This window comes from Chlorocebus sabaeus, chromosome 2 (assembly GCF_047675955.1).
Source record: "Chlorocebus sabaeus isolate Y175 chromosome 2, mChlSab1.0.hap1, whole genome shotgun sequence".
NCBI classification, from domain to species: Eukaryota; Metazoa; Chordata; class Mammalia; order Primates; family Cercopithecidae; genus Chlorocebus; species Chlorocebus sabaeus.
The window spans coordinates 58,105,429-58,119,741 of record NC_132905.1 but is presented as its reverse complement, the minus strand read 5'-3'; the positions used below and the strand labels follow the sequence as shown (position 1 = coordinate 58,119,741).

The 14,313-nt window shown below is 39.8% G+C and overlaps 1 protein-coding gene across 5 annotated transcripts in view; it reads right to left on the bottom strand.

The window, feature by feature from the left end:
- Nucleotides 1-14,313, bottom strand: part of CFAP61 (cilia and flagella associated protein 61) — a 282,902-nt gene that overhangs the window by 167,387 nt on the left and 101,202 nt on the right. The window lies entirely within an intron of this gene.

Below are 14,313 nucleotides of genomic sequence, written 5' to 3'. Positions count from 1 at the left end.
ATTAGGGGTCACAACCATTTTGCATTCATCTCTGCTATTCATATTCACCAAAGAGGAATATTTCAGAGCTTTCCTTTGTTCCTAGAATTTCAGGGGGAGGAACAGGCAATGGCAGTATGTTTGTGCCCTCCTCTAAAATGACACTGTCCAGTACAAGAGCCCGTACACTTGAAATGTGGTACTCAGAACTGAGATGTGCTGTAAGAATAAAATATTAACTGAATTGTGGACTTGGTACAAAAAAGTAATATAAAGTATCTCATTTGTGCTTTTTAAATATTGATTATATGCTGAAACAATAATATTTTGGATATAATGGGTTACATAAGAAATAAATGTTACAATTAATTTCACCTACTTTTTGATTTTTAAATTAGTGTGGCTATTCAAAAATCTAAAATTACACATGTGGCTCAGAGTGTTTTGCTACTGATGGGGCTGCTCTCTATGTCTGTATTTGCCTCTGAGAACTACTTCCCAAAAGGTTTTTATTTAGCTCAAAAAGCAGAATGTAGGTTGGTGGGTGAGGTGGCTCACACCTGTAATCCCAGCACTTTGGGAGGCCAAGGCAGGAGGATCACTTGAGACCAGGAGTTCAAGACCAGCCCAGCCAACATGGTGAAACTCCATCTCTACTAAAAATACAAAATAGCTGTGCATGGTGGCTCACGCCTATAATCCCAGCTACTTGGTTGGCCAAGGCACCAGAATCACCTGAACCCAGAACCCAGGAGGCAGAGGTTGCAGTGAGTCGAAATCATGCCACTGCACTCCAGCCTGGGCAAAAGAGTGAGACTCTATCTAAAAAAAAAAAAAAAAAAAAAAATCAGAATGTAGGTCTTATTCCACATGTGACCCTTTTTTGGCAGGCTCTGAGGCAAGGTGGCTGTATATACACTATTCCTCCTACAACGGGTGCTGAGAATAGCAGCCTGTTTGTTTTCGCTTTAACTAGAATGAGATGTGGGAGACCTGAGGAGGAGGTGGTGCAGCTCCTTTCTTTTCTGGGTAAAGGGAGGAAGAGGTGTGGATTCTTTACTTAGTGTGTTCCGATAGCCGTGTGTCACTATGCACTTGTTCTTTGTGTCTTCACATCTCCTCCTGTTGCATTTTAAAGCATTTTCATAGTATGTGGTTTTGCCTAATAAAGCATTCTCATAGCAAAAAACAAAAAAACAAACAAAAACGGGACACATACTTGTTGCTACATGGGTATTTCCTTTACAAAGTAAATTGCTTTTAATTGCTTCTAGTTGCTTCTACACAGCAATTGGCAGGAAAAAGTGAAAAACGAATAAATGTAAGAAATAAACTCTTAAGACATATTTCCTTAAAATCAAGGATTAACATGGATTCATTAAGAATTATTCATTCACTCCATCACAAATATTTATTAAACATCTGCTGTGTGCCTCGTGTGTTCTGGGTGCTGGGGATACATCAGGGAAACAGACAATCCACAATTTCTACTCTCATGGAGCTGAACTGCTATTGACTCCAGACCATATTTTGAGAAATAATTCTGAAATTCTTTAAAGTTTTAAATAAGGCACATGAGGTTAGAAGCAGACCAATTGTTATGGAGACCTTCATCTGTGTTTTTGCTAGAGAAAGCACCTTGAAAAATACAATGACTTCAAGACAAAGTTGTCAGGATGCATACTATTTTATTCTCAACAAAAAACACCCATTAGAATCCTTAATTAAAATGACATGGATCTCAAATATATATATCATGTCATCTATACCAACAGAATACTGTTGTCAAATTATCAAGCAGCTATCTTTATTTCTTACCCTATTCTCAGATAAATCCTAAAGCTTTATTCAATGAGGGTCTATAAAATGATACCAAGACCTTCTGTGGAATGAACTTTAAATCTGCTAAATAAATATCCAATAAAACAAAGTCTGCTTCAATGATTATGTACTGACTTAGGCCTGGCAGGACCTCAGAAGATGGTGGCTCATTGGATGCACCTAAACGTGGCCCTACTTTCATCTCTCTGCAAGTTTCAAATAGGAAGTTGCTTCTTTCATTTTAGTCATTCTTTCATTTTAGCTATTAAGGTGGCTCCCTTCTTTCAGTCCCATGGCCTACAGCCAGGAAGGAGAACACTCCCACCTCCCTCTATCTGTTCCACATATCACCTTGCCTGACCGTCCCAGAAGCGAATGCGTACTCAGTAACCAGAAGAGTTTAGCGTTCTTTTCCCAAGGGTGCAAGTATGGTTCTAAAGCCACCCTGAATCAGTGAGGGAGATTAGCTATGTTTTTCATTATCCATCCACATGGCTTCTTCTATCCACAGAAAAAGCAAGGTTTCTGGAGGGCTTCCCAAGGCTTTACCTCTCCAGGTCACCTCTCTCTTATGCTTTCTCTCTCTGATGTACTTAAATGCTCTAACCTGTTAGTCCTCAGGAAATGGCACCTCTCCGTGAAGAAGTGATGAAGCCCCGCCCACTGGCCCCTTCTTGAGTCCTCAGAGTCTTGCAGTGTGGGTCACCTACTTCACAAGAGATTTGCTTCTCCCTGTTTTTGGCTGACTTTGACCTCAAGGATCAGAGTTTCTAGTATTTAATCAGATCACACATACAATAAAGTAGAATATCATATATGAAAGTGGAAGGAAAAAGATTTAACACAACTTTTCAATACCAAATTGAGTGGATGAATTGTTTTAGACACTTACAAGGTTATGTATGTGTGTGTATATATATGTTATATATACACACACATAATATATATATACACACAAAAAAAGTATGTATACACATAAATGTGTGTGTATATATATATACACACACATAAGAGTTGTATATATATACATGTAACTTTTACTTGAAGTTCAGGGGTACATGTGAAGGTTGGTTATATAGGTAAACCTGTGTCATGGGGGTTTGTTGTAGAGATTATTTATCACCCAGGTATTAAGCCTAGTACCCATTAATTAGGTTTCCTGATCCTCTCCCTCCTCCCACCCTCCACCCTCTGATTTGCCCCAGTGTGTCTGTTGTTCCCCTCTATGTGTCCATGTGTTCTCATTATTTAGCTTCCACTTATAAGTGAGAATGTGTGGCATTTGGTTTTCTCTTCCTGCATTAGTATGCTAAGGATAAGGGACTCCAGCTCCATCCATGTTCCTGCAAAGGACAAGATCTCATTCTTTTTTATGGCTGCATAGTATTCCATGGTGTATATGTACCACATTTTCTTTATCCACTTTACCATTGATGGGCATTTAGATTGATTCCATGTCTTTGCTATTGGGAATAGTGCTGCAATGAACATGCGTGTGTATGTGTCCTTAGAATGATCTATATTCCTTTGGATATATACTCAGTAGTGGGACTGCTGGGTGGAATGTTATTTCTGTTTTTAGGTCTTTGAGGAGTCATCACACTGTCTTCCACAATGGTTGAACTAATTTACACTCCCACAAACAGAGTATAAACATTCCTGTTTCTCTGCAACCTTGCCATCTGTTATTTTTTGACTTTTTTGTAATGGTCATTTTGACTGGTGTGAGATAGTATCTCTTTGTGGTTTTGATCTGCATTTGTCTAATGATCAGTGAGGTTGAGCTTTTCTTCGTATGATTGTTGGCTGCATGTATGTCTTCTCTTGAAAAGGGTCTATTCATGTCCTTTGCCCAGTATCCTTTTTTTTTTTTTTTGAGACACAGTCTCGCTCTGTTGCCCAGGGTAGAGTGCAGTGGCATGATCTCGGCTAACTGCAAGCTCCGCTTCATGGGTTCATGCCATTCTCCTGCCTCAGCCTCCTGAGTAGCTGGGACTACAGGTGCCCAGTTTTTAATGGGGTTGTTTTTTCATTGTAAATTTGTTTAAGTTCCTTATAGATGCTGGATATTAGACTTTTGTCAGATGCATAGTTTGCAAAAATTTCCTTCCATTCTACAGGTTGTCTGTTCACTCTGTGGATGGTTTCCTTTGCTGTGCAGAAGCATTTTAATTAGATACTGTGTGTCAATTTTTTCTTTTGTTGCAACTGCTTTTGGCGTCTTCATCATGAAATCTTTGCCAATTCCTATGTCCAGAATGGTACTGCCTAGGTTGTCTTCCGGGGTTTTTATAGTTTTGTGTTTTACATCTAAGTCTTTAATCCTTGAGTTAATTTTTGCATATGGTGTAAGGTGTCCAGTTTCAGTCTTCTTCATATGGCTACCCAGTTATCCCATCACCATTTATTGAATAGAGAATCCTTTCCCCATTGCTTTTGTCAGGTTTGTTGAAGATTAGATAGTTGTAGGTGTACAGGCTTATTTCTGGGTTCTCTATTCTCTTCCATTGGTCTATGTGTCTGCTTTTGTACCAGTACCACGCTGTTTTGGTTACTGTAGCCCTGCAGTATAGTTTGAAGTCAGGTAGGGTGATGCCTCCAGCTTTGTTCTTTTTGCTTTGGATTGCCTTGGCTATTCCGGCTCTTTTTCGGGTCCATATGAATATTAAAATAGTTTTTTCTAGTTCTGTGAAAAATGTCAATGGTAGTTTAATAGGAATAGTATTGAATCTATAAATTGCTTTGGGCAGCATGGTCATTTTGATATTGATTCTTTCTATCCATTAGCATGGAATGTTTTTCCATTTGTTTGTGTCATCTCTGATTTCTTTGAGCAGTGTTTTGTAGTTCTCCTTGTAGAGATCTTTCATCTCTCATTGGTTAGGTGTATTCCTAGGTATATTATTATTATTTTTTTTTTTGGCAATTGTGAATAGGATTGCGCTCTTGATTTGACTCTAGGCTTGACTGTGGTTGGTGTATAGGAGTATCAGTGATTTTTGCACATTGATTTTGTATCCTGAGACTTTGCTGAAGTTGTTTCTCAGCTTAAGGAGCTTTGGGGCAGAGACTATGAGATTTTCAAGATACGGGATCATGTCATCTGCAAACAGGAATAGTCTGACTTCCTCTCTTCCTATCTGGATGCCCTTTATGTATTGCAGAAAATAGGGCAATCTTTTAATACCAGTAAATAAAAACGAAATGACAGGGAGAAGAAAAAGTGATTTGAGTCTTTCTGAATTCCAAAGAAGTGATCGTTGTAATAGAATTATGAAACAATTTGATAGTCATTAGTATTTCAGTTTAAATCAAAAATAAACAAACAAAACCCACAAAATTAAAAATGAGGTTTCTATTGGGTTCCGTTCAAGGCGGCTGATTAAAAGCAGACGGGGCCAAGGACTGATGATGTTAAAACACTCTCCACAATAACACGGGCCTGAAATAGGTACAATGGTAACTTTCTGTGTGAGTCACCCACAGAAAAGCAAAGAAGACAGAAATGGTGAGGGGAGTAATTGCTTAAAGGACAACTAGTTGAATGCATTTTATTTACTGAGCCAAGTTGACAGCTGTATGATCTAACTCAGCAGTAAATATTTATTTATAAAAAATAATTCCTAGCACAATAAATATTGGTTAGCCAAGTACATCTGAAATGTTTCCCCACATTTAAAATTTCAAATTTCAGAAAAGCATCATGTGAAAGGGTGGCAAGATGGAGTGGGTGACCAATTCACCTGAATGTGTTCTCTACTAATGAATAAACAAGAGGACAGAAAAGCCAGTGGGTAGGTCAAGAATGAGCAAGCAGCGGAAATAGAAAAGGAATCATGATATGTAGCACACACTCACCCCGTATTAAGTTTGGAAATGTCCTAGAGGTTAATATAGGAAGAAAATGTATCATAAAGAAAGCATTTAATTTATTCACAATTAAAGTGCAAGTTATCATAAATATTAGGAAATGTTCTCATCTCAAAGGCCTGTAGTCACTAAACAAAAGGAGAGGGAACCTGGGTATGGAATGTGTTGACAGAAGAGGTAGCCATCACTAACGACTGAATGAGTAATTTGTCCCAGTGCTCACCAGCACAGTCAGAGGGCAGATGACAGACACAAATATAATTTCCCAAGGGAAGAAGAACGAAATTAGGTGGAGGACCAGAACATGAGGTCATGAAATTTAAAGTAACCAAACTTAAGAGCAGAAACAATTCATCCCAAATGTCAAGAGAAGTGAAGCAAAAAATAGAAGAACATGATACATTTTTAAAGAGTAGGTGTAGAGGACCTGAGCCCTCACCATGCCCAAGTGGCTCCTCCTCACCTCCTTCAGGTCTTTACTCATGGCCACCCTTCCTGTCCTAGGCAAAATGGCAGCCCCTCTCCCACTCAGCACTTCCGATCCCCTCTCCGCACCTGCTATACCCTTCATGTTCGCCCGCCCTCAGTGACTACATACTGTGCATTTGGATCTCTTTCCTTTACATCTTTTTCCACCATCTAGAATGCCCCTGGTATGGGCAATAATTTCTATCTGTTTGCATCATTTCTGTTTCCCCAGCACCTGGAATAGGACTGGCACACGTTTGCAGTCAGTGCTGTGGATTTTACTGGATGAATGAGGGGGTTTGCTGGGGTCTCTGAGAAGGAAAACAGACATCAGCCAGTACTCTCCTCCTGTACCCCAGAACCCAGTGGCCATTTTGTCAATGTGATAGATGTCAATTTCAGGATGGAGGGAGGGTGGAAGAAAGGAAAGAAACCAAGACCCTAGAGATACAAATCCTAAAGCCCTGCCTATCTCCAGACATCCTGCTTATGTGAGCCAGTACATGCCTTAAAGCAGAAGTCATTCTGAGTTGGTTTTTCTTTCCAACTGAAAGCATTCTCATTGTTAATCTAAATTTTGAAATGCAAAAAATGGTTTTAGAAAAACACAGGTGGAAAGTGTGTATGAAAAAAGAAAGGGCCAGGAACTAGAAACAAGCAAGAGAAATTAAAGCATTACTTGATATAAATAGAAAAAAATATGTAAAACAGTTATAGTCCACATATTCTTACAAATCTAACCAAAAGGTTATATTTATATATAGAAGAAACTTAGTAACTCAACAGTACCAAAAAATTACTAGATCATAAAAGGTGGTGTGGCCTTTAAACTTCTAAAAAGTAGGTGTGGCCTTTAAACTTCTAAAATTGTCTAGAAAAGGAAATAAATATAAAATAAAAGAATAAAAAGTAAAGTAGGTATGGCTTATATGTTTTATAGAAAATCTGTATTTGGAAGACAGATAATCACAATTCTTTTTTAAAAAATTAATTTAACTCTATTTTAAGTTCCAGGATACATGTGCAGGACAAACATATGTTACATAGTGTGTCATGGTGGTTTGTTGCACCTGTCAACCCATCACCTAGGTATTAAGCCCAGCATGCATTAGCTACTTATCCTGATGCTCTTCCTCCCCTCGGACCCCCACTGATAGGCCCCAATGTGTGTTGTTCCTCCTGGCCCCCACATGTGTTCATGTGTTCTCATCATTCAGCTCCCACTTATAAGTGAGAACATGTGGTGTTTGGTTTTCTGTTCCTGTGTTAGTTTGCTGAGGATAATGGCTTCCACCTGAATCCATGTCCCTGCAAAGGACGTAGTCTTGTTTCTTTTTTATGGCTGCATAGTATTCCATGGTATCATAGTATTCTATGGTACCACATTTTCTTTATCCAGTCTACCAGTGATGGGCATTTGGGTTAATTTCGTGTCTTTGCAATTATGAATGGTGCTGCAATGAACATATGCATGCATGTATCTTCAAAATAGAATGATTTATATTCCTTTGAGTATATACCAGAAATGGGATTGCTGGGTCAAATGGTATTTCTAGTTCTAGGTTTCTGAGGAATCAGCACACTGTCTTCCACAATGGTTGAACTAACTTACATTCCCACCAACAGTGTAAAAGTGTTCCTATTTCTCCATAGTCTTGCCAGCATCTGTTGTTTCTTGACTTTTTAATAATCGCCATTCTGACTGGCATGATATGCTATCTCTTTGCGGTTTTGATTTGCATTTCTCTAATGATCAGTGATTTTGAGCTTGATTTTGAGCTTTTTTTCACATTTGTTGGCTGCATGAATGTCTTCTTTTGAGAAGTGTCTGTTCATGGTCCTTTGCCCACTTTTTAATGGGGTTGTTATTTTCTTGGAAATTTGTTTAAGTTTCTTGTAGACTGTGGATATTAGACCTTTGTCAGATGAACACATTGCAAAAATTTTCTCATATTCTGTAGGTTGTCTGCTCACTCTGATGATAGTTTCTTTTGTAATAAATCACAATTCTTTTCTACCAGATGATGTATTCACTAAAAAAGCAGAAGCCCTGGCCAGGCACAGTGGCTCATGCCTGTAATCCCAGCACTTTGGGAGGCCAAGGTGGGTAGATCAGGAGGTCAGGAGATTGAGACTATCCTGGCTAACACGGTGAAACCCCGTCTCTACTAAAAATAAAAAATAAAATAAAAATTAGCTGGGCATCGTGGCCGGTGCCTGTAGTCCCAGCTACTCAGGAGGCTGAGGCAGGAGAATGGCATGAAACCTGGGAGGCAGAGCTTGCAATGAGCCAAGATCACACATTGCACTCCAGCCTGGGCGACAGAGTGAGACTCCATCTCAAAAAACAACAACAAACAAACAAACAAACAGAAGCCCCTACGGTGCTTCTCAAACTTTTAATGTGCATGAAAGTCAACTGGTGCACTTATTAGCAACACAGATTCAGAAAACCTGGGGCAGGGCCTGGGATTCTGCATTTTAGCAAAGTCTCAGCAGATGCTGCTGCTGCCGATCCCTGGACCACACCTGCAGTGGAACTGAAGAGCATATGAAGAAAGAACTGTCCTTGAGTAAAATGAGGTAACCTTGAGAAGGGAAGCCAGGTGCTAAGGAGCAAGAAGGAAGAATATGCCACGGTCCATGATGGCCGTATGCCCAGCCCACCCCGATGGCCTTCTTCAAGGGACAAACAAGTTCTTGTAAAGTCTCACTTTCTAAAAGCCAGGTGTGAGTCCTCACAGATACAAAGGGTGCATGTCACTGAGCATCACTGGATAGTGCCCTGACTTACAAAGGACCCTGGCTGCTGCACCTGAGCTCCTCTTGCCCTCCTGGCTGACACGCAGGTGCAGGGGACTGGCTGGAAACACCTTGGCACTTAAAGACAATGCCATGGGGATGCGGGGACAGAAGGGGATGGCCCTGTGCAGGCACTGCCACCTCAGGGTAGCTGATGCCAGGAACCCAGAAAGGTGATGGGAAGTCTTCTTTAAGGTCTCACCTACTCTCACATTTCCAAACTTCATTTTGTGTGATATGAAATTCCATCAAATTCATTTGTTAGTACACTCATTTTTTTTTAAAAAAAAAAACAAACATTGCTGGGGTGTAAGGGTGGGGGTTGCTCTTCCTTCTCATTTCTGTAGGAGCCTCTTCAGGTTGGCCACCCTCCTTTCTCTCCTCCACTCCTGCAGCCACGATCAGCTGCCTGGAGAGGGTGCAGGAGTGTGGACTTTAAAAGAGCAGAGGGAAGAACGATGTTGTACTCCCTATAGGAACTGAGCAATATTGACAGGCAAAGCTACCATTTTTAACATTAAATGTGTGGTTTCACTAAAAAGCTTTTTATGCTTAGAATATGGTTTAAACAATTAAAGAGGAGATCTATGCTTTCTGTAGAAAACAACTGCCCACTGCCATGTGCACCCCTAATGGTGATAGCGTGTGGGTTTCGAGGGATGCCTTCCCCTATGGGACCGTGCATAGCTTCTTGAATGGAAAAAGGCAATGGGCACAACCATGGCACTTGGAGAAGCTACAGGAGCACACAGGCAGGGAACCTGGTGTGGGCTGGCAGGTGTGCTGGCGACAAACTGGAGGAGGCTGTGAAGGACGGTTCCTGATGAGGGCTCAGGTGGCAACTGCGACAACACATGACTTGTGAAAGACACAAAAACTAGTTCAGCTTCTGAGTCTTTAATATTTCAGAAAAGAACCCAGGTATGCATCAGGAGCTCCAGTTTTAAATGCAAGTGATTCAAGAAAAAGAAGCTGGCACTGAAAAAGGTTACGAAGAAAAGCCAGGGCTCCACTGCAACCAAACTAATTCCCAGACAAGTGTGGAAAGTCTCATCATTTAAAAGATTTAGATTTTATTTTTAAGAAAAGTAATGCATGGACATAGTAAAAGAGTGTGTAAGAAAAGAATATGAATGTAAATTATGTAATTAAAGCTACTAAGAACAAGGCCGCTACTACAGCCAGACCGATGACCCCTTCCTAGATCCGTATCATCTCATTGCTCTCCATCTCCAGTGCCTTCATTCAATTGGATTTATTCAGAGTGAAAACTCCAAGAAAAAAAGTCACCAATGCACTTAAGAATGCGGAGTATAAAGTACATTTTTTAAAATTCTACTTGAATCATAATACAATATAAAATCTCAGTGTAGAAAAAATTAACTACATTTTTCTGTCACAGAAGTACTGCACACCCACTGATTTTTAAAAATTCAAACAGAAATAACCCATTTAAAAATAGGCAAAAGACCTAAACACACACCTCACCAAAGAAGACACACAGTTGGCAAATAAGCATATAAGACATGCTCAACACCACATGTCATTAAAACAGCGAGGTACCACTAACATACTGATTAGAATGGCCAAAATCCAAAACACTGATGACACCAAATGCTGGCAAGGGTGTGCAGCAGCAGGAACTCATTCACTGCTGGTGGGAATGCAAAATGGCTCAGCCACTCTGTCAGATAGTTTGACAGTTTCTTGTAAAACTAAACATATTCTGGATCCAGCAATTGCACTCTTTGGTAGTCATGTAAAAGTTGAAAACTTACACCCACATAAAAACCTACACATGAATGTTTATAGCAGCTTTATTCATAACTGCTCAAACTTGAAAGCAACAAGAGGTTTTTCAATTAGATAAATGGGTAGACACACTGTGGTACATCCAGACAACAGAATATTATCCAGGGCTACAAAGAAATAAGCTAGCCAGTCATGAAAAGATATGGAGGAACCTTAAAAACATATTAATCAGTGAAAAAAGCCAATCTGAAAAGGCTACTAACACGATTCCAAATTTATGACATTCTGTAAAATGTAAAATTCTGGAGACAGTAAAAAGACCAGTGGTTGACAGTGTTGTGGGAAATGAGGGATGAACAGACAGAGCATAGAGGATATTTAGGAGAGGAAAACTATTCTGTGTGCCATCATAACAGTGGATACATGTCATTACATATTTGCCCAAAGCCATAGGATGTACAACACCAACAGTGAACCCTAATGTAAACTATGGACATCGGTTGATAATGATACGTCAGTGGTGGTTCATCGATTACAACAAATGTGCCAATCTAGTGTCGGATGTTCATGATGCAAGAGTCTGTATATGGTGGTGGAGAAGGGACTTGTGAGAACTCTCTGCACTTTCTGCTCAATTTTGCTGTAAACCTAAAACTACTCTTTTGAAAAAAAGTTTATTGGCCAGGTGTGGTGGCTCACGCCTGTAATTGCAACACTGGGAGGCCAAGGTGGGTGAACTGCTTGAGCCCAGGAGAGTTCAAGATAAGCCTGGGGAACATGATGAAACCCTATCTCCACAAACAATACAAAAATCGGCCAGGTGTTGTGGCACATGTCTGTGGTCCTGGCTACTTGGGAGGCTGAGATGGGAGGATCACCTGAGCTTGGGAGATTGAGGCTCCAATGAGCCATAATTGTGCCACTGCACTCCAGCCTGAGCAAGAGAATGAGATGCTGTCTAAAAAAAAAAAGTTTATTAATTAAAACAAAAAAAATCAAACATAACAGATAGATGTAATGCAAAATGTCAGTCACCATCTTCACCTACAATTCCCAGTCTTGTTTCCCAGAGGCATATAAGGTTAATGATCCTATGTACCTTTTTAGAACTTCTATACATACACAAGATAAAAACTAGATATAACGTTCGCATAGTATCCTTTTTCCTCTTCTTTTTAATTAAGGAATCAACTGAGTTTCTTACTGGGCACATGCCCAACCTGCCAGCAACGTATCTTGCAGGCTCCCTTGCAGCTAAGTAGGGCCATGAGACCGAGTTCCTTAGCACACAATATGAACAGAGGTAATTCACGTCCCCTGAGAGGAAAGTGCTTCCCCTCCTCCACTTCTCGTTCCACCTTTCCCTGTGGGCTGCAATGTGGCTACAGCGCTCCGAGCTAGCTCTGAGCACAAGGAGGAAAAGTCCACTCTGGCCATGGGTCTGAAACTCTTGCATGCCACGGAGCCCTTTAACCCTCTGGTGATGCTGTGAACTCCTTCCCAGACAAATGTTTCTACATTCATAAAATAAAACACAGAGGATTACAAACTATCTTGAAACACAGTTAGCAAAATGTTTTTAAAAATATGTTACAGTAATGCCTGTGCCTCTTTGTTAATGCATTAACTAACAAATTCTGGTTGAGAATAAAATCACTGAAATTTCAAAGTAGGGTAAATATATGCGATCTTTTTGAGACATCTGCAACAACAAAAACATGAACGAAAATATCTGTCATTTCTACTGGCTACAAAGTCGTGGTTTCTGCTAACACTATGAGACCTGCTAGCTCCAGTCACAATGGAAGGACACACTAAACTTCACTTACAGGTTAGTGGAATAAAGATGTCGCTTTCCTTCCCATCCAGATTCACAGACCTCATGCTTCTCTCTGGATATGTTAGGTAAAGACCCTTGCTCTATGGAGTGGAGGAACAATAAGAGACGGAACTTCAGTTCCTGGACAATTTCATGGGAAAAAAGCTGACAGTCTCCTTAGACCACGTGCTCATGTCTGGACTACTGCAGGACAGAGACAGAACTGGCTCAAGGCAGTTCTGTTTAGGGGTCACTCTGATACAACAGTTTAGCAATAGTGCTGACCTCTACCTATGAACACTTTACAACAATCAGATGGGATTACACCAACCACACCATGTAGAGGAACAGTATGTGGGGTGGTCATGAGTTGGCTCTGTAAGCTAAAAGCCTAGGTTCCAATTTCAGTTCTGCCACTTTCTGCTGTGTGGACTGTAGACTAGTTACTCAACTTCCCTATGTCTCAGTCTTCTTACCTGTGAAATGAGAATAATGATACCTAACTAATTAGGTCACTGTGAGTGTTGATACACGGAAAGTGATTATTAAGAAAGCGCCTGGCACACTACAAATCCTCAATAAATGTTAATTATCATTAGTATTAGTACTTGTACTATTGTTGTTTGACTGTTTTTCTCACCATCCTAGATATCTTTCCACATAGGATACAGAAATCTGGTTTTATTTCTTCAAATCTTCATCATAATGTACTAAATGAACTTGCTAAAATTCATTTAAGCAGTCCCTAATTATGAAGTGAACATCTAGGATGTTTCTCAAAGTTTCACTCAAATGGTTAACACAGCACTTACGGAGCGAGCTCTCTGACGCTCCTCCACCAAACCTTTCGTCAGAAGATTGTGCGTCAACTTTATTGAGGTCTAATTTACATACAATAAAAGGCCCTCATTTCAAGTGTGCAGTTTGATGAGCCTCAGAATATTTTGTAAAAATAAGATAGAAGATATTAAATATACACTGATTTTTGTTTTTTTTTTTCCTGTACAATCTGGTCATGCCTTTAATTAATTGTTCTATTTAGGAATTAAATGATTTTCTTATTGATTCATTAAAGCTCTTTATATATTAAATATACCCACCTTTTGTCTGCCATATTTGTTTAAAACATCCTTCTGTTGGTCAGTTACATTTTAATTAAATCAGGTGGTTCAAAAAACTTGGTATAGTATAAGAAACCTTAATTTTTTTCTTTCATGTTTTAAAAAGAACTTTCTCATTCTGAGACGTGATAAAGGTCAATCTTTACTCACTTTCCTCATCCAGCACTCCATATTACTTTCTCAGGAAAGCTTCATCTGGCTGGGCCAACTCTCCCAATGTTCCACGCTCAGTAGCACATGCCCAGCACTGGTTACTCCCATCACAGTTGCAGTTTTACACTATGTGTGTCCATAAGCCTTGAAAAGGCAGGGACCATGTCTGTATGTTGTTCACCATTGTATTCCCAGAACTTGGCACAGAACCTAGCACTCTAAATATATTTTCTAATTTTTATGTTTTCAATATTTACATTTCACTCTTTAATCACCTGAGAATCTATTTTACGATAGAGTATCAAAAAAGTTTCTATCTTCATTTTGTCCCACCATTTACAGAAGAATTCTTCCTTTCCCCACTGTTGTGACACACACTTTGTCATGAATGTATTATATACACACACACACAAAGCTCAATCTGCACACTGAGTTCCTACTATACTGGGTCTGTTTCTTGTGTTACATTGTTCTGCCTACAGAATCAGTCAACGTGGCCTTGTCTTGATTGTTGTGGAGCTCTATTAT